The following is a 19,016-nucleotide window of genomic DNA, read 5'->3' as shown; positions in this document are numbered from 1 at the left end:
CTGCCTTTGGCTCAGGGCACGATCCAGGATCGAGTCCCACATCGAGGTCCCTACATGGAGCCTGCTTCTCCCTCTGCGTATGTCTCTGCCACTCTCTCTTTGTCTCTATGAATAAGTAAATAAAATCTTTAAAAAAGAAAAAAGAATAGGTCTAGTCTTTTCTCTGGAGGAAAATTGTTAGAAGGAATGAAGACATAAACACTGATTAATAACATTTTGTTTTTTTATAAATTTAATTTATAAAATTTAAAATTTTAATTCTCCAAATATGTCCAGCACGTATGTTTAAATAATATTAAAAATGTAAACCAAGTAAGACAAATACATTTTCTTCTAACTGAATGGCAAAACTGATGCAGCATTCCCTTAGGTTTTTCCCATTATATTTTTTCACACATACACATACATTATATATATAGGTTTTGACCTTTGAGTCCAGCTAGTTTTTATGAATTTCAGGTTATCTTTGAACATATTACTATTTGGTTACTGTTTTTCCTTGCTTTCCTCTACTTGGGTGTCCTGTTATTCTTATCAACTACTATCCTATTGACATATAGCAACTTCAGGCAACCACCAAATTTGAAGACAATAATAATCTTCTCATCTCTTCTTCATCAGCTCCTCTTTGAGGTTCCTTAATAGTGATTTTTTCTTTGGTCATTTGACTTTATGTTTTTTGGCTTCCCTCATAACTGTGTAAGGTCTAGTTATAATATATTTCTTATTCCATAGCACTCATATTTGTTCTGATTCCTTGAGTGACAGCAGTAATACAAGTACCTTCTTACTTTACCTTTCAAGTCTCTCAGTCTCGTTTTTCATAGATATCCATTTGTCTCGTGTGATGCATGTAATTTGTCCAATTCTTTCTTGGAATTTATTAATTCTGTGCTATTAGACAATCCACAGTTTTTCTTGTATTCACTTTTCACTTTCTTTTTAATGTTAGAAATGGGTTTTTTGCTCTTCCTCCAAGTTATCTTTTCTAGTATATTTTGTCTTGTTTTATGTTCCTTCTTTTAGGCCTTTAATAATTTTAGATATACCATTGTATAATGTCTTTCAGATGGTCAACTATTTTCTGAAGCTTTCTGGAGGATTTCAGTCTGTTCTTTATTGTGTCTATTGACACTCCTTTGTTGTAAAACCTTGTACATTTTGTAATTTTGAAATGTAAACTCTTAGTCATGGATCTTCTTTAGTAGAAATCATTTTAGACTTGAGATGAGATTATGATCTTTTACAGTGTGGTTTTTATTTCCTTTTTGTCAACCACCCAATGATTACACTGGTAAGGAAAATAATTTTGTATTATTATTATTGTTATTATTAAATTTTAATGTATAGAATCCTAAAGTAGTTTAAAATCTAACTGTGATGCTTCTAGTTAGAGGAAACCCTTACTCCCTAAACTCAATACGCACCTTGATTCATTATCATACACTGGGAAGAACTTTCACTGTACATACTGACTAGCATCCTCACTAAATTTTATCATCAAGACTTAAATTTTTTGTATAAGCTTTTGAATAAATTGTTATTTTGTCATTTATGGACTATATAATTCAATAATGAGAAGGAAAATATTTTCGCTATTAGATTATTATTAGCTGATTTTATATGATTTAACTATTAATCTGCATTAAATTCTCACTATATGATTTTATAAAATATAAGGACTTTTAGCATTTTGCTATATATACTGTTATATTTCATAACATTTTAAAATTTTTATTTATTCATAAGAAATATATACATAATAGGCAGAGACATAGGAAGAGGGTGAAGCAGGTTTCCTGTGGGGAGCTTGATGTAGGACTCAATCCCAGGACCTCGGGGTCAGGGATCACACCCTGAGCCAAAGGCAAATGCTCAACCACTAAGCCACCCAAGTGTCCCTGTAGAGTGTTATATCTTTATTTTAATATATTTTGTTTATTATGCTCTGGCACATTTTTGTTAGAACTTGAATCCTTTTGTACTTGAGCTTAGTATGTTAGTCTTGATAAATTACTTAATATTTCTGAGAAATTACCACTTAGGAATAATACAAATACAGAAAATTCAAATACAGAAAACTAATTGATTTGGGGCTTAAATGCTAATGAAATTTGTGCCTGAATAATTATATTTAATGAAGCAGAGACTTCATAAACCAAACACATTACAGCCCAAAGAAAAATCTTAATTTACAATAAATTCGCTTATTATTTTTTTCAAAAAAATTGTTGATTGCTTAACATGTGTCAGGTAGTGAGCTGGGAATTCATTGGTGAACAAAATGTATTTCTTGCCAGCACACAAGTGAAAAAGGTAGGCGCTAAAAATATGACACAAAACATGTAAAATTACAACTGGTAAGTTTAAAATAAAATAAACACAGGATCTATGAAAGTATATGGTAGAGAGATAACAACCTAATCTGTGGATTCATAGAGAGCTTCCCTGAGGAAATAATGCTGCAGGTGATATTTAAAGTAGATATTTAGGGAAAAATGGGAGGTGTGGGGAGGGTGAGATTTTGGAAGGTGAAACATCATGTACAATTGACATTCAGTTATAGGCCATAAAGAAAAAGGGCAAGGCAGCTAAAACCTGCTGAGACTGAGACCATGATGCATGGTGAGATTTAGAAATAGGTGAGGAATGCACCATGCAGGTTTTTGAGGCTATCATGAGAATAGTGGTTAGTTTTTAAGCATTGAGAGCCATAGTAAGGCTTATGGGTGTTCATGTGGGAAGGACAGCTTTAGGAAGTCCTCTACTTTAAAGTGATTAATGTTTTCATTGGCGGTGTCCAATTTTCTGTTAATCTCATCTCAAATATTTTTACTTTAGATATTTTATTTTTTATCATTAGTTGTTCAGTTGAGTCTTTTAAGAAACTTATCTTTCATGTCCTTCCTTATTATCCTAATTTTTTCTTCTACCTTCTTGATCATATGGAGTAGATTTACAATAACTTTTTTTAGCTTCATTATCTTCTAGGCGTACTATATATACATTGTTTCTGACTCTGTTTTCATTGATTGTTTTTTACTCCTCATTAAGAACCTTATGCCTACTTTTTATGTGCCTGATAATTCATTAAATGTCAGACATTGTGGATTTTACTTTTTTGGTTCCTGGATGGACTTGTTCAAGGTAACCAAGTTAAGGGCATATAAATCTATGTATTAAATAATTTAAGTTTTTTATTTTTAAAAAAATATGTATGTTCCTTTGGAGAAAAGTTCTCTGTTGAGGCTTAAATGTATGTCAAATAGTAAACAATGAAAATACAAACAGTGAAATATACTACATCTGACATACTGACATACTATCATTGAGTTTGGGCCCAAAATAGATGTAAAGCACAAAAACTTTCTAAGTGCCCACATATTTTTATATGGTAAAGTATTTGATTCTTTTCTCGGGTCAATTGGGAAATTCAAATTTGGAAGTACAAGGAGCTCTGGTGCCAAAATTATTCTCTTTTTCTTATTAAACTGTATACTTCTTGAGGAAGTGATTATGTCATAGAAAAAAACCACTTTTTTATTAGAAAGGTATATACATTCTTAAATTATAAATACTTAAGAATTTTCATTAGCATATTCCTAGTATGAAATAGAATATGAATGATGTCTTAACCTATAAGACAAACTTTTTCAGATGATATATTTTTTTAATAAATCTAAACCACACATAATAAACCATTCTTCTGACAAATTTATTTTTAAAGTAATAATCCTGTCAAAAGCACACAGTTCTTTTGACCAGAGGTTATGTGTCCATTGCAGCAACTTTTCAACTGAAACATAATTTTCAGGATAAGAGTGTTTAAAGACAAGCACACAGACCTTATTGTTAATATATATATATTTTTTTCAGTGTACAGAATAATATAATGTATCTTCTACCAAACTTTGTCAAATATTAACTTCAAATTTCATGTGTATGTATTCATAAACTCAATAAAGTGTCCTTTTGAGATTTTTAACTGAATGCTGCCATAATACATATCTTCTTTTAGCAATTTGCTTTGTTTTCTTTATACATTTTCCCCCTAAGTACTTTTGATATATACCATTCCATATCATTCATTTAAAGTTCAAAATAGGGACCCCTGGGTGGCTCAGCAGTTGAGCGTCTGCCTTTGGCTCAGGGTGTGATCCTGGGAATTGGAATCGAGTCCCATAGCAGGCTCCCTGCCTGAAGCCCGCTTCTCCCTCTGCCTATGTTTCTGCCTCTCTCTGTGTCTATCATGAATAAATAAAAAATATTTTTAAAAAATAAAGTTCAAAATAGTGTCACCATATATTACCATTCTCTGTCCTTGAACTTCACATAACTGAAATCTCTGTGTCTAGCCTCCTGCACTCAAGTGTCTGATTATGCGATTCAGTCATTTGTTGCATGTAGTGGTAGTTCTTATTGATATGACTGGTTAAGAATTACACAATGACTTACAATGTGCTAGTATGCAAATTTGGGGGTTTCCTTCCACAGTCCCCTACGCAGTACGTTCATTACTGTGTCCTTCACTTTTCATCTGCTTTGCCTCCCAAAGTCTCTGACTTCTGTCTTCCCTTCCAAGTGAGATCATAGTCATCTTGGGTTCTAGACTCCTGCAGGAAGAACCTGGGAATGGCCTCAGAAAAGATAGGGTTAAGCAGATTTCACCAGCTGTGCTGCTTCTCTTTTTTCAAAGATAGTAGTCTTTTTGATACTTTATTTTTCCAATTCCTTCAGATGATTTTCTTTTATTTTGTCTCTTTGATAATTATTTTCGCCAAGAAAGTTATTCTGATACCAGTTATTTTATCATACTTGAATTGAAGAAAATCCTTTGTGTATAAATTCTTTGTGTTTTTACATGTATTTTGGGGAAATTTATTTCTTTTCCTTTCAGATTTTTTTTTATCTTCTTAAGGAAATGTAATCTATGTAGTAAAAAAGGCATTTTAGTATTTTTTATGGTAATTTTTTTTTAATTTGCTTTTTTATTTTAAATCTATGATTGACCTGGAATTGATTTTTGTATATGTTTTCTATTTGGATGTATCTTTTTCTCTTATAGATAAACAGTTGTTTGAGCAAACTATTAAATAATTCATAGAACTACTTATTTATACAATTAAGCTTAAATATGCACAGAAAATATTATGCATTTAATAGAGTAAGCCTTTTTAAATATTTACTTGGATTACGTTTGTTCAGATGCCTATTATACCAGGCACTGTGCATACTATGGCAGAGAGTACAACTGCATTTTGGGGATGGATTATGCTAATTCAGAACACTCAGATCCTAAAACAATGTTATGACTAAGTTTCACTATTTAATCCAAAAGTCACTTTAGCTATATTTTTACAATGCCTCTGTATTAGGATTCTCCAGAGAAACAGAACCAATAGGGAGATCTCTCTCTTTCTGTGTCTCTGTCTGTCCCTGTCTTTCTCTCAATCTCCCTCTCCCTCTCTCTACCTATCTATCTACTGATCTATTACAAAGAATTGACTCATGTGATTATAGAGTTATTCCAAGATCTGTCAGCAAGTAGAGACCCAAGAGAGCCAATGGTTTAGTTCCAGTCCAGATCCAAAGGCCTGAGACCCAGGAAAGCCAATCGTGTAGTTCCCATTAGAAGGCTTGCAAGCTCAAGACCTAAGAACTATTGTCTTAGTTTGAGATTAAGGTGGATAAAAAGCCAATATATTCATTTGAAGGCAATCAGACAGAAAGAATTCTCTCTTATTCAAAGGAAGGTCAGACTTTTTGTCCTGTTCAGGCTTCCAATGCATTGGATAAAGCTTATCCAATCGGGTCTCATTGTAAAGAGTAGAGAAAAATCTGCTTTACTCAGTCTACCAATTTAAATGTTAATCTGATTCAAAAACACTTTTACAGAAACACCCAGAATACTATTTGACCAAATATCTGGGCACCAGTTGGCTCAGTCAAGTTGACACATAAAAGTAACCATCTCCAAGTACAAATGGATAACAATCAAGCATAGTAATTATTTCCTGTCCATTTTCATTTGCTATAATAAGCAGGAAGGAGTTGTTATATAAATGTCATTCATTCATTTGAAAGCATGTTTTGAGCCCCAATAAGCTCAATCTTTGTGAAAATATTGGAAATTTACAAATTATGATATTAAAGAGAAAGTCATGGGATATGATTAAATATGACTAGGCCAGGAAGAAACTTGCAGATGGAATGTGATGGCCTGCCAGCATCTCTCAGGTAGGCAAAGAATTGATTGGAATCATGGTATAGATCCAAGTAAAGATTTGGGTCTACATTCTAAGGAAAATGAAAAGAGATTGACAGCTTTCAAACAAAGGAGTAATATATCTGATTTTCATTTTTGAAATAATTCTGTCCTCTCTGTGAAAATATATGAGATAGGAATAGGGTCAAAATTGGAGGAATGAAGTACAGTTATAAAAGACAATGGTGATCTGGACAACAGTAGAGATATAGAGAACTAACTGTATATACAAATAGAGGAAGAATTGATAAGCCCTTAGCAATTGATTGGATTTAGGGTAGGAGGAAGGCAGGTGTCAATATTGATTTTTTGGCTTTGATCTAAGGGATTGTTAAAGAAATTCTAAGGAATTAACATTTGCTGAGAGATAGAATGCTCCAGGAGAAACGGGCAAGAATGAGAGCCCAAGCAATAAGTTCTTTGGAGAAGGATTGAGGAGAGATGTGGAGAGATTCTTGATGAATGTCTACTGCCAAGGGGATAAGTCTCATTCTTCTGTAAATCAGATATTTATGAAAAATTAGTCTTTCAGTTCTTAAGTTACTTTATTTTGAAACCACATGCATGAGATTCTCCATTTCATATCCTCTGGTTCCATACTAGATTTAAATCCTTTCACAAAGTTCTTATTAAACTTTTGCCCTTTATTATTTGATCCATTCCCTAGGTTTACATTCTCCTTTCTCTAAGTCCATAGAAAAGGACTTGTCTCCTGTTTGGTCACTAAATAAAAATTCTGTCCGTAGAACTGTTTCCCAATTCAATTCCACATAGACTAAGAAAGACAGAGGATGTATCAGTAAGAGAATATGTGGTAAATTGTTAGCCACTTATTTCTGAAATATCAGGTCAGGTGGGGTTTAAAAAGTGTCAGGGGACATCTGGGTGGCTCAGTTGGTTGGGCAACTGACTTGATATCAGCTCAGGTCATGATTTGAAGGTCCTGAGATTGAGCCCGAGGTTGGGCTCCACACTCAGGTGGAGTCCAATTGAGATTCTCTCTCTGCCTCTCTTTTTGCCCTTCCCCCTCACTTTCTCTCCCTAAAATAAATAAATCTTTTTTAAAAAACTGTCTATTAAACTTAGTATCGGTGAGTTTATTTATATTCTTAAACAGTTCAGTCAAGCAGCAGATGTGGAATATTAATGGGAAGGGGATAAAAATTTAATAGAAAGTAAAGAAGATGCATCTGTAGACAAAGGAAAATGTATGTTTGACTGAAACAGGACAAAGAAAGCAAACATCTGTTTGTAATTATCGATTAGTTTTATGTGGGGAAACAATGACCAATAATGGTGATGTGATGATCTGATACTTTGCTGATCAGTTCAAAACTCAAATTCCCTAATATTCTTCTCTCTCTCTCTCTCTCTCTCTCTCCCTTTCTCTCTCCCTTTTTAAAGTAGGCTCCACACTAGCATGGAGCCAAATGTGAAACTTGAACTCAAGACTGAGCTGAGATCAAGAGTCAGATGCTTAACTAACTGAGCCATCCAGGCACTCCTAATTTCCCTGAAATTCTCATTTGAACAATAAATGCCTTTCTCTTATGACCACACACAATTTTATAATAAATCATTCCAATTGTATAATTAAAAGATTCACTTGGATGGTTCTTGTCATTTTCATTTTAGTTTCTTTTATATACTAATATATTTGAATTATTTCATACCTTACCTATCACATGTGCCCAATATTTTGCCATCTTCTTTGCATCCTCTGCTGTGTAAGAACATGAGAGTGGGCCTTTTTTTTTTTTTTTTTTATTACAATGCAAGTCCTGACAGTAAGCTTTAGATTGCTGAGGGCTTCACTTCAGAGGCAGTTCTCTCCAAAAACACATATACATCTAGAGAAAGCGGCCACTCCACCCCTGGAGTTTCCTTTGTTTTAGAGATTTCTGGTTGACTTAAACAATTTCCATAGCTTGTTTTCTCTATCCTGAGTTTTAATTTTCCCTCTTATGTTTTAAATTCACCACTAAAGAATAAACCCATGAAACCCTAGTCACCCTATCCTAACTCTCCAGTGAAAGTAGAACCCAGGTCCACATGTTCTTTCTCTTGTTATTTTTTCTTCCTATCTTCTCTCCTTCTCTCCATCTCTCCCTCTCCCTAAAACTTTGCTGTGTGGGCCCTAGTGCTGTGTACCCTCCAGGCTTTGTAACTAATAAGGGTTTTCTTTTCTTTTTTTTTTTTTTTTTTTTGAGTCCCTTGATGGTTGTTGTTGAGGTGCATCTTGCAATCACAATAGGAACCACAAGGACTGGTCCAGCCACAACATTGGCTCAGAAAGGAAAAATATCTGTGGTCTACTGGTGGGCACAGCTGGTATTTCTAGCCAAGAGCATCACAACCCATAGACTAGACCAGCAGAAAACAATTCTCCTATCACCTGGTTCATACTTGTTATCCTAGAATGTACCTTAAATGCCATCATCATATTTTCATTATGTGCTTTATATGTTGAAGTTCCTACTTAGTTGGTCACATCCTTGTGACTTTGGCTATACAATTCACTTTGAGAGTAAGTTCACCAATACTTCTTTCAGGTGAGTACTTGGAAAAGTTAACTTTGTTGAGACTTTGCTTGTCTAAAAATGTTTTTATTCTATCTTTATATTTTATTTATAGTTTGATTGACAATGAAATTCAAGATTGAAATAATATTACTTCAGTATTTGGAAGCTTCACTTTAGAATCTTATAGCTTCATGGAAGTCTGAAGCCATTTTGCCATTCTGAATGTTGATCCTTTGCACATAAGCATGAGTATTATGTACTCTACCTCCTTAATTTCTGAAACTTAATGAAACTTATCTTGTTTTTTCATGTCCCAAACTTTTATGTGATATGCTTCAGTATAGGTCTATTTTTGTTCACTCTGTTAGCCACCTCAAACTAGATTATCTTTTAATTGCATTAAATTTTATTGAAAAGGTTTTTGGAGGTAGTTTCCTTTTCCTTCAATTATTTTTGCTGTTTCTCACTCATTTTTAATCAAAAATCAACTTTTTTCCCAAATATTTTTACCAAGCAAACAAGAAAGTAGGTCAAATGGCTTCTTTTTTTAGGTAACTTCATTGTAACTTTGAGATTCTTATTACAGTGAAAGAGATGGATGATGTTTGCTTTTATTACAAAATAAGCTGACATCTCTACTACTCTCTGTCCTTCCTTACCCTACAAAGGTAGAAATGGAATAGAGGATCAATCAGAAACTCTCCAGGGTATTCTACAAACAACACTAAAATGATCTTGGAACAAGTGATAAGACAGTTAAGAAAATAAGATAACCTTTTATTGTGAATTTGTTGCTAATCAGTAAAATCCGGGAGTCATACAAAAGGAACACTGGCTCTCAGCAAAACAAAACAAAACAAGACATCAATTTGAATCAATTTTTTTAACTGGATAAAATTGCCAGAGTAAATTTACTCATTCACTCAACTGCCATTGGTTAAATAAGACAGCTCATCTGATACAGTGGATAAAATAAACTATAACTTACTACTAATAAAGTCAGACCTCCTCATGAGAATGCCTTGTGTGTTTTGAAGTTAGTCCAATAAGTAAAACTAAATAATTATGAATTCAGTGCTGCTAATGATTGAAATTTTTGATTGAATTAATTGAAGATGAATCCCCAACATTCTTTTCCAAATTATTGACAAAGCATGGTTTTAGGGTTTTGCTTTGTGACTCTTTGCCACAAAGACATAGAGTCTACTTTTCTAATACATTCCCAAGAACAGAGTATGAAGTCCCTCTTGTCGCTTCTGATCAGGAGGATGAGCTACAACCTTTAAGTTGGCTCATCCAAAAGCAAATCTCATACAGAAAATTATGTTGTCCATCGATGGGTGAAAGAAGAAGATTCAAGCTTTTGGATATTCACTAAGGCTGCTTTGGAAATCGAATGTTATATATTAATATGGGATTTAGCCTAATTTAACAGTTCTTTTCTTGTTTTGGATATGAAAGTTTTCTCAATAGCACTGAGAAGTACATTTTATACTTTAGCTAGATCACATCATACCTGTTTAAAAAGTTTGCTAAACAAAGAGTTTCTATACAATTGTAAATCATTTAAAAGCTGACATTTTGTTTTGTGAATTCACACCAGCTAGTGTCTATCTCTATTTTTTAGGTCATTGCAAAGCTTTATTAATTTGCTTTCACTTTGCAGTTTAAAATGTTACAGATTTAGGCCAGAACTTCAAATATTTTCAGTTTAATCTTTATTACTAAAGTCACTTAATATTATTTATTATGTATTTGTGTGCGTGTTTTAGTCACTTGCAACAGATATTCTTTTAATTTTTTTTACCTTTTAAATTTTAATTTTTATCAAATTGGGCTTCTAATACCCTCATTTGAGTTTAATGTATTAAGAACGGCAATCTCTGAGCTGCTTATAAAACATGCATAAAGGTAGAAATTTGTTCACAGTCAATAATTTTTATCTCTACCTCTACTTTCTGATACTGTATTCTGGTTTAATGTTATTGTAATCCTGGAATGTGTGTCTGTGGCTCTGGCCATAATTATGATTGATAATACCCAGTATTTCCCAGAAACTGGAAAATTTGACATTAACAGATTCTGTGTTAGAGATACATAAGTGAGACATTTTTGATGCAATATTTAGCAGCTGTAAGGCTATTTAAGGAAAATTTCAGTTCCATTGGCCAGTCTACTGTGTTATAAGTGTGAATAAACTAATAAATGAGGCTCAGAAATAATAAGTGAACTTATTGACCAGAGCCCTACAAAATGTTTATAGAAAAGTGAGAACTAAAACACAATCTTTTTGACTTTCACTTATTTTATCTAATTTATATTCACCTATGTTCATTGTTATGATATGGCTCTGATCAAGTTCAGATTTGTTATTGGAACTATTTGACAGTTTCTACATGATTTATACAACCAATTAGTAATTGTCAACCTCTTAAATCCCAGGCAACGTCTATGGACTTGTCCTAATCCTAGATGCAGACTGGAGACACCTGGGCAGCATTTAAAATAATATGATCACCAGACTCTATCCTTAGAGATTCTGATTTAATTAGTTTATCATTGTGCTTATGCATTGATATTTCAAAAAATTCTCTAAGACAATCTAACATGTAGCCAGGGTTGAGAATCTCTGCTTAGTTACAACCCTGGTTTCACCATGTACATTTTCAGACACCCAAGAGCATAAATCTAGAGTCAAAAATAAAGCATCTGGGAATGGGCTTAGAATTTATTAATTTGTGCTCCTTCTCAGACAGGAATCTGTCTTATTACATGTCTGATGGCTAATCACCAAGGTTGGTAAAGTTTCCCTACTATTATATTTCTGACAACTCTAAACTTCTTAGTTTAAACCAAAATATCCTCTTTTTCTTTTTTTTTCACTCAGTATTGTCTTTGTAATTATGTTTTATTTATTTTTTGGAGAAGTTTGAAATTGAGTAATTTTAGTAAGTGTTTATATCTTCATCATTTTCCTGTGAATACAAGTCACTTTATCCACTGAACAGCAATATTAATTTTTTTCAGTGGATAGACATTTTGAATTATTTCATTGCTATTTATAACAAATCCAGCTGTTCCTTTTTGCATTTAAACAGGACTGAATGTTCTGTCCTTCAAATTCTAGAGGATACAAAGCTTCCCTTTACCAGGATTCTGGTTCCAAAGACTTACAGTTGGTTTTAAGTAATAGTTTCATTCTGTTTTGGGAAATCTGAACTGAATTGGGATATCTAAAATCTATATTTCAGTTCCAACTCTGCCATTAATATGTTAACACGAATCCCATGAGTACCCATTATATGTCAGTATGCTAGTATGAGCAAAGTATACAGAGGTTTAATAACAGAAATAATGATAGCTTACATTTATATAGTTAATTATAGAGAACTACAAGTTTTTGCCTTGAAGAAGATCTAAATGAGTTGTACAGATAAGAATGTAAGAAAAAGTAATGAATGATACAAGCAAACTGTATAAAAATTTCCATGATAAACCTTGGGTTCCTTAAGAGTTAAAAAGCATCGGGAAATTAATAATGAAAAATATTTATGAATGGCTCCTTGAAAGGTAACTTGCAAATGACTTGAACTTTGTCACATCATGTTTAAACAGAGAACTGAAAAAAAAAATTAAAAAATATAATAAATAAATAAATAAACAGAGAACTGAAGGGTAAAGAAGGTGTTCTATGTAAGGAAAATGGTATAAAGAAATGTTTGTGTGTGTGTGTATGTGTGTGTGTGTGTAGAGAGAGATAGAGAGGGGAGAGAGAGGGAGAGAGAGACTCTAAATGAAAGGATAATGTGTTGACATTAGGAAGAAGTAAAACTAAGAAATGTGGAAGCAATATCATAGAGTTATTAAAGAGCATCAACTTTGAAGTCTGATTGATAGGGACTTTTTTGGATATTTGTTTTTTAATTTTTAAAATTGAAATATAATTGCCATATAATGTTATTTAAGGTATACATGTTGATCTGATGTGTATATATATATATATATATATATATGTACATATATATGATAACCCCTGTAGCATTAACTAATACCTCTTCCCATCACATAATTACTTCTTTCTTGTACAGGGTTAAATTCTTACCTTACTCTTACTAGCTATATGATTGACTAGCTATAGGATAAGTTATTTACCCTGTAAAACTCAGTTTCCATATTATTAAAATAGAAATATTACAATACTTACCACATTCTGGATGGTAAATGAGACAATCATCATCAAGTACTTAGCTCAGTGTCTGCCCTCAATAAATACCACCTAAAACTTAAATGAAGCCAAGCAAAGAAAAAATGCATTTAGTATGGTTGCAAATTTGCTTTTCCTAAAGCCTGCAAATCAGGAAACAATATTTGAGGTAATTTAGTCTGAAAGAACACTGAATAAAGGTAGAGAGAATTTAGGGTTTGAGGGCTATCAAATTGATTTTTTTTAGGAATTGAGGCTTGAAAAAGTAGAGTACAGCACTAGTGGCATTAAAATTTTAAATAACAGGACAGGAGAAAGAGATTTCAAAGAAAATTTGCAAGTCTTCCTTACTCAGAAAAAAAAAAAAGGAAACAACATAGCAGGAAGCTATGTGAGTAAAAGAGTCTAGGAGATAATTAAAAATAATAGTTTGAGCTTGAATGGGAGAACAGAGCTGAGCTTACAGATATGAGCATCATCAGGTATAGAAGTTAAAGTTATAAAATCAAATGAGCACTGGGGGTTATTCTGTATGTTAGTAAATTGAACACCAATAAAAAATAAATTAAAAAAATAAATAAATAAAATAAAATGAGGTCTCTGAATGAGAAAGTGTAAGAACTTGAGAGGGATCATTCAACTGCCTAATGGTTAATGGGTCCCTTTCTGTATCAGGCTCTCAAGAAATATGTAGCAGAGCATTATTGATTATGATTATTTCCATCCACAACTTTCTCCATTTCATCCACTTCTGGATATCCGTCCCTCGCACCATCTTCAGTTTCACATTTGTTGAGTTGACATAGTTTCTCTTACACAGAGATGAAAGCTATCAACTTTTTCTTTTTTGCATTTTTCTCATTTCATCACTTTAGTGTCTTTCAGAGTAAAAAGTAGTATTTGTCAAACCAAAGACGGAGCTAGGCAGTTTGCTTTCAATTCTAAAAGCATTTTACATTATCAGACACATATTGATATTCTATGACTTAGTCCTTTTATGAATATGTAAATGTCGGTTATATGTTTATTTGTTTCCATTGACTTAAATTTTCTTCTTTTGTTAAATAGTCTTCCATACATTCCTCTTATAATCGGAAACATGGAGGGAAAAATCACATGCATGCCTTCCCCCCCACCCCCCCTTAATGTGAAATAAAATACTTTGGGCTTTGGCAATGGTTAAAAGGAGAACTTTTCTGGTATAGCAATATCTAATAAATGGAGCTTTTCTCTTCATCTTCATGCTTTGAGTCTGCAGATGTGTTTGAAGAATAAGACCACTGGATTTCTAGGCTTCAATCTCTATTTTTAAGGTTAGTAGAGCCTTCAGAAATACATTTCTTCCCACATTTTTATCGTTTGTCTTTTCTATTCTGCATAATCAAACTTGTTCCATGTTATTTTATTCCTTTGGCTCAGAGGGTATTGGTAACAGAAGTAGAAATCAATGAGAGAATCTGCTTTTTCACCTTGTCCTTGGTGGGTCTTCTGGAAGTATATACTTGGTGGTATATTAATGTTTATGTACTAACAAGGAGGAGGAAGTAGTAACAAAGCTGACTAGCAGATGGTGTGCTTCAAAGGCTGTGTGGTTGTTAAGCCAATGTAATGGCTGTTACTTGGGCAGTGGGCCAGATGCAGAGTCTGCATGGTCATTTTTATTACCAAAGTGATGAGTATCACAGCCTGGCTGATTCATAGTTGACTTGCCAACCTGTACCATGAACAGCCTATATTATGGGGCACCCCAAGTGGTATGCAACAGATGCAAATGTGGAGTCATTACAGAAATGAACTTTCACTCTTATTAACTCACACAAGGTGTTTATGAGGGTCATCACGCCTTTCATTTGGCACCTATGTGAGGTCTGACTCTTTCAGGGATGGTGCTAATTCATTTTCAGCAGCAGTTTTTACTCTATTCACTGACTGGTCTTTTGAAAACCTCCTAAATAAATGTGAAAAATACACAATTTCTTAAAGATTTAGTAAATAACAAATGAGAACAGAATCATTTTCCATCTGCATAACAGAAAGGGTATCCATTGTATATAAACACTCTCCTTATTACTCAGGGCAACTTTTATGGTATTATTTACCTAATTTAGTAGTCAGTACATACATATGAATGCAAACCCATTAAAGTTACATTTAGAAATAGTAAATTTTTTCTATTTTGGAGGCAAATACAGTTTGGTTCGACCTATGCCTACTTCAGATAGGGATAAAGTAATAATTAATTTTAAGTGGAAATACATAAGGCTAGAGGCTTTTAGATAGATCATAATTAGATAAAGTAAATTGATTAATCAGAATAAATAATCAACAGGTGACTATATGCTCATAACTGGTAGAGATTAATTTCTAAACTTCAAAGGGCTGATGGCATTTTCAAAAATCAAAAGAAAACTAGACTATTTTGAGCAAATCCATTTTAAAGGTATATCTTTCCTTTTGATTTAGATTTTCTTAAGAAATGCAAAACATTGGAAAGGCATGAAAAAATGAGGAGTTGTAAGCACAGTTAAAAGTAAGTAAACATCCATTTAGATTCTTCTAAAAATGTTGAGGGAACTTTGGAGTTACCAATATAATTTAAAATATTGCTTTTACAAATTTTATTTTCAGGCATTAGCTTTGATATTTATGCATGAGAAAATGATAAACAACTTTCATTAGTTTTACAAGTTCACCAGGAAAAAAGGAGTATTTTTATTACAGTGTTCTTTCCTGTAAATAATAAATTCTTACTTATAAGATGGAGTGCCATAGTTTCTATCTAGAGGAGAAAGAAATGTGTGAGTGTCATAGTCTTTTTGTAAACAGTGATTTTTCTAGCTCCATCAAATGTTATTTCAAATCCCTTACAAAGTTGTATTCTAACCATTTCTGTATTAACCATTCTGTATTTATTTAACATGTATTTTTAGCATTTTCATAGTGTACCATATCAACAATAAATCATTTACTTTTAGTGCTGAGTTATGGAGGTGAAAGATGAGGGGATGAAGACAGTAATGATAGAATTTATCAGAGTTACATATGATATCTCAGTTGAGTCAGTCATTAGCTGGTACTTTAAGATGTAAGTATAAAAGCATAAAATTCATAAAATAGTTTCAAAATATTCAGCATTGAACATTTCAAAGAGTTGCACTTTTTTGTAGACTTTAAGATTGTTCCCGTTTCATTAAGTTAAAAATATTTTTGCCAATTTTAACACTTGTTAATTATGAATCCGTGGAAAAATATACAGAGATAGCCTGTTTTTCTGTTAAAAGAAATTAAGGTAGATGTGGTTCACTTCTACAAAGCTGTCCTTTTATGGAAATACATTTTTTAGTATATAACATCACTAAATAATGTGCCTGGACTCTATTATTCTGGTAGCATATAGAAATTATTTTTATTGCATCTTTCTGTTTTGGAATAGTTTTGTCTGTTTACAACAAAGGGCATTAGAAAACAATAACAATACTACATGGACTCTGTTATTTAATAAAGGAAGTGCTAGTTACTATATTCCTTGAGTACTCGGACCATAGTTACAACTCTGTAAGAATCCAGAGGAGAAGCATTTCTTTTTTCTGTGCTACCAATGATTCTTCTGACAACTTTACTATTTCCATGCGTATGTGTAGACAGATGGGAATCTTGAAACAACATTTATAGGCTCACAAGTACATAGGATTTTTATGGCTTGCATATTATGCATTAACTTGATATTGATTTCATTTTACGTTTTGAACATTGATTTTAATTTTTCTCTGCTTTATGTACTATTTATTTTAATCTTGGATTACAGTTAGGATTTAAATATGAGGTTTAGAATGAATAAATCCATATAGATACATTCGTCGATCCATCGTAAAGAATAAAAATGCAGCTTGATCTACTTCTTTTTTTTAAGATTTATTTATTTATTTATTTATTTATTTATTTATTTATTTATTCATGAGAGACACACAGAGAGAGGCAGAGACACAGGCAGAGGGAGAAGTAGGCTCCATGCAGGGAGCCCGATGTGGGACTCGATCCTGGGTCTCCAGGATAAAGCCCTGGGCCAAAGGCGACGCTAAACCACTGAGCCACCCAGGGATCCCCTGATCTACTTCTTATAAAGTCATTATAATAACCAGCTAATTGACTAATACTTTCAGGCATGGCCTTGAATATGAGTTATGACAACTTAGATGACTGAAATGTTTTGGCTAAGAAATTATCTTTACACACTTAAGTTCTTTCTTGAGAGAAATAATAAGTATCCAATTTTTTAAAATGTATTCAACATACAAAAATAGTATCATTTAGTGTTTATAATATGTTTAGCATCAGTATTAAGATTGTAGATTCTGGAGGCTGAATCCAGAGATTTAAATTGTTCTGTGTCACTTACTGGCTATGACACCTGGAGCAAGGCATTAACACTGCTGTGTCTGAATACATTATTGTTAAAGTGAGGACAATAATAGAATCTCTCTCTTAGAGTCATTTGGAAGATTAAAGCATTGAATATATGCAGTACCGAGAACACTATTTGGCTCATAGAAATAGCTGTATAAGTTAGCAATTATTTCCATCCTATTCCTGTTCACAGTCATAGAGCTTTTCAGAAACACAATTCTTTTAATGCCTTCTTTTTTCTTTTTCTTTTGAAAGTTTCAGATCATCCTTCTGATGAGGGGATGAAATTAAATTTCAGTGATACACCTTTCAAGAAGTTCAGAAAACCTTGCCACTTGGTTCAGTAAATTGTTTTCAAAATTGTTTGAATCCTTTTTTCCTCCTTATCTAGGTTTGGAAAACTTCAATGGAGCATTGCTTGTGTTAGAGAAAAGAGAAAATCTTACGCAAGTGCGATAAAGAAATGACAAGAAAGATTTCCAGATGGGAAGGATATGCACTTGCTCTGTGAGTTGTGGCATTACTTTGATTTCAGTACTTGCTTTTATCTTTTGCTTTCAAACTGAAGAAATGTTTTATACTTAATAATTCTATTGATGTATCTTTATTTTTACCCAAGGTAGTACTCAGAGTACGGCAAAGATGTGTTTCCCAATTTTCACTGAGTATTAAGAGTTCATACTTTTTATGGCATGTGGTGAAATACATTAAACATATTGAACTTTTCTAAAAACATATTATCTCTCCTATCCATCTACTTTTACTATGTCTTCTAATTTTCTCTCTTCCAAATGTTGTGTTCCATTTTTCTTCATATTTAGTATCACAAAAATAAAGATGTTGTTCATCCCCTCACATAGTTCCCCTCTATAACATTGTGAGTATATACATTAGGTAGTCTTCTCAGAGAGTCATTACTGTACTAAAGAATCAATCCAGTAAGCATTCTTACCCTTTGTAAAAAAGAAATCACGAGATCCTGATGAGATCAAGTTAAGACGCTGTATTTGAAAGAGGCTAAAGCCACAGCGAACAATAGGAACCATGTGCTAAGAATGTCCAGGAGGCATTCTTTTCCTCACACTGTTCCTTTCAGAAGAGCACAGCTATTTGTAGTCCCCTAGATGTAATGGCCTGAAAGTTCTCTATCTCTCATCTGACTACTTGTTCTTCAGGTATTATCTCAATCCTGGCCTTGTCTAAGAAGACAGTCCTGGAAAAAAAAAAAAAAAAAAAGAAGACAGTCCTGTGTTCCCTGGCCCAAAGTTCCATGAGAACAGTCTCTCCTTTCATCATTGTACATACAACTTCTATTGAACTAATTGTAATATAATGGTTAATGTTGAATTGGCTGAATTCATGAATTAAAGATAAGTAAAATTAAATGTAGATCTTCTTTCTTTTCTGATCAAAGGCAATAAATCTTACGGACAGTGTAGAAAAAATTATTTGTTTGTTTTGTTTTTTTTTTCACTTTTGACATAAGATTCACTCTTCAGTTATTGGAGCAACATGTAATGATAAGTAAAATCAGGAAACTCATTTCTATGCATCAAGTTTTAATATAATTTTGTAAAATTCAAATGGAAGATGAACTGGCTTCAATTGAATAAAGCCTGTG

The 19,016-nt window shown here is 32.9% G+C and overlaps 2 long non-coding RNA genes across 2 annotated transcripts in view; one reads left to right on the top strand and one right to left on the bottom strand.

Annotated features, from left to right (window-relative positions):
* The window catches only part of LOC144282610 (uncharacterized), a 33,075-nt gene extending 14,441 nt beyond the window's left edge, over window positions 1-18,634 (top strand). Inside the window, exons 2-4 of the long non-coding RNA XR_013351102.1 lie at window positions 15,455-15,521; window positions 17,787-17,902; window positions 18,571-18,634. This is a non-coding gene — a long non-coding RNA (uncharacterized LOC144282610). The remainder of the gene's footprint in view (window positions 1-15,454; window positions 15,522-17,786; window positions 17,903-18,570) is intronic.
* Window positions 215-4,582, bottom strand: LOC144282611 (uncharacterized). The gene is made up of 2 exons (XR_013351103.1): window positions 4,456-4,582; window positions 215-1,291 (listed from the first exon to the last, which is right to left on the bottom strand). It is a non-coding gene; the product is annotated as an uncharacterized LOC144282611 (long non-coding RNA).
* Window positions 18,635-19,016: the final 382 nt, after the last annotated feature.

This window comes from Canis aureus, chromosome 13, assembly GCF_053574225.1.
Source record: "Canis aureus isolate CA01 chromosome 13, VMU_Caureus_v.1.0, whole genome shotgun sequence".
In the NCBI taxonomy this organism is placed as follows: domain Eukaryota; kingdom Metazoa; phylum Chordata; class Mammalia; order Carnivora; family Canidae; genus Canis; species Canis aureus.
Note: the sequence above shows the minus strand (reverse complement) of the source record. Positions and strands in the feature narration are given on the sequence as shown.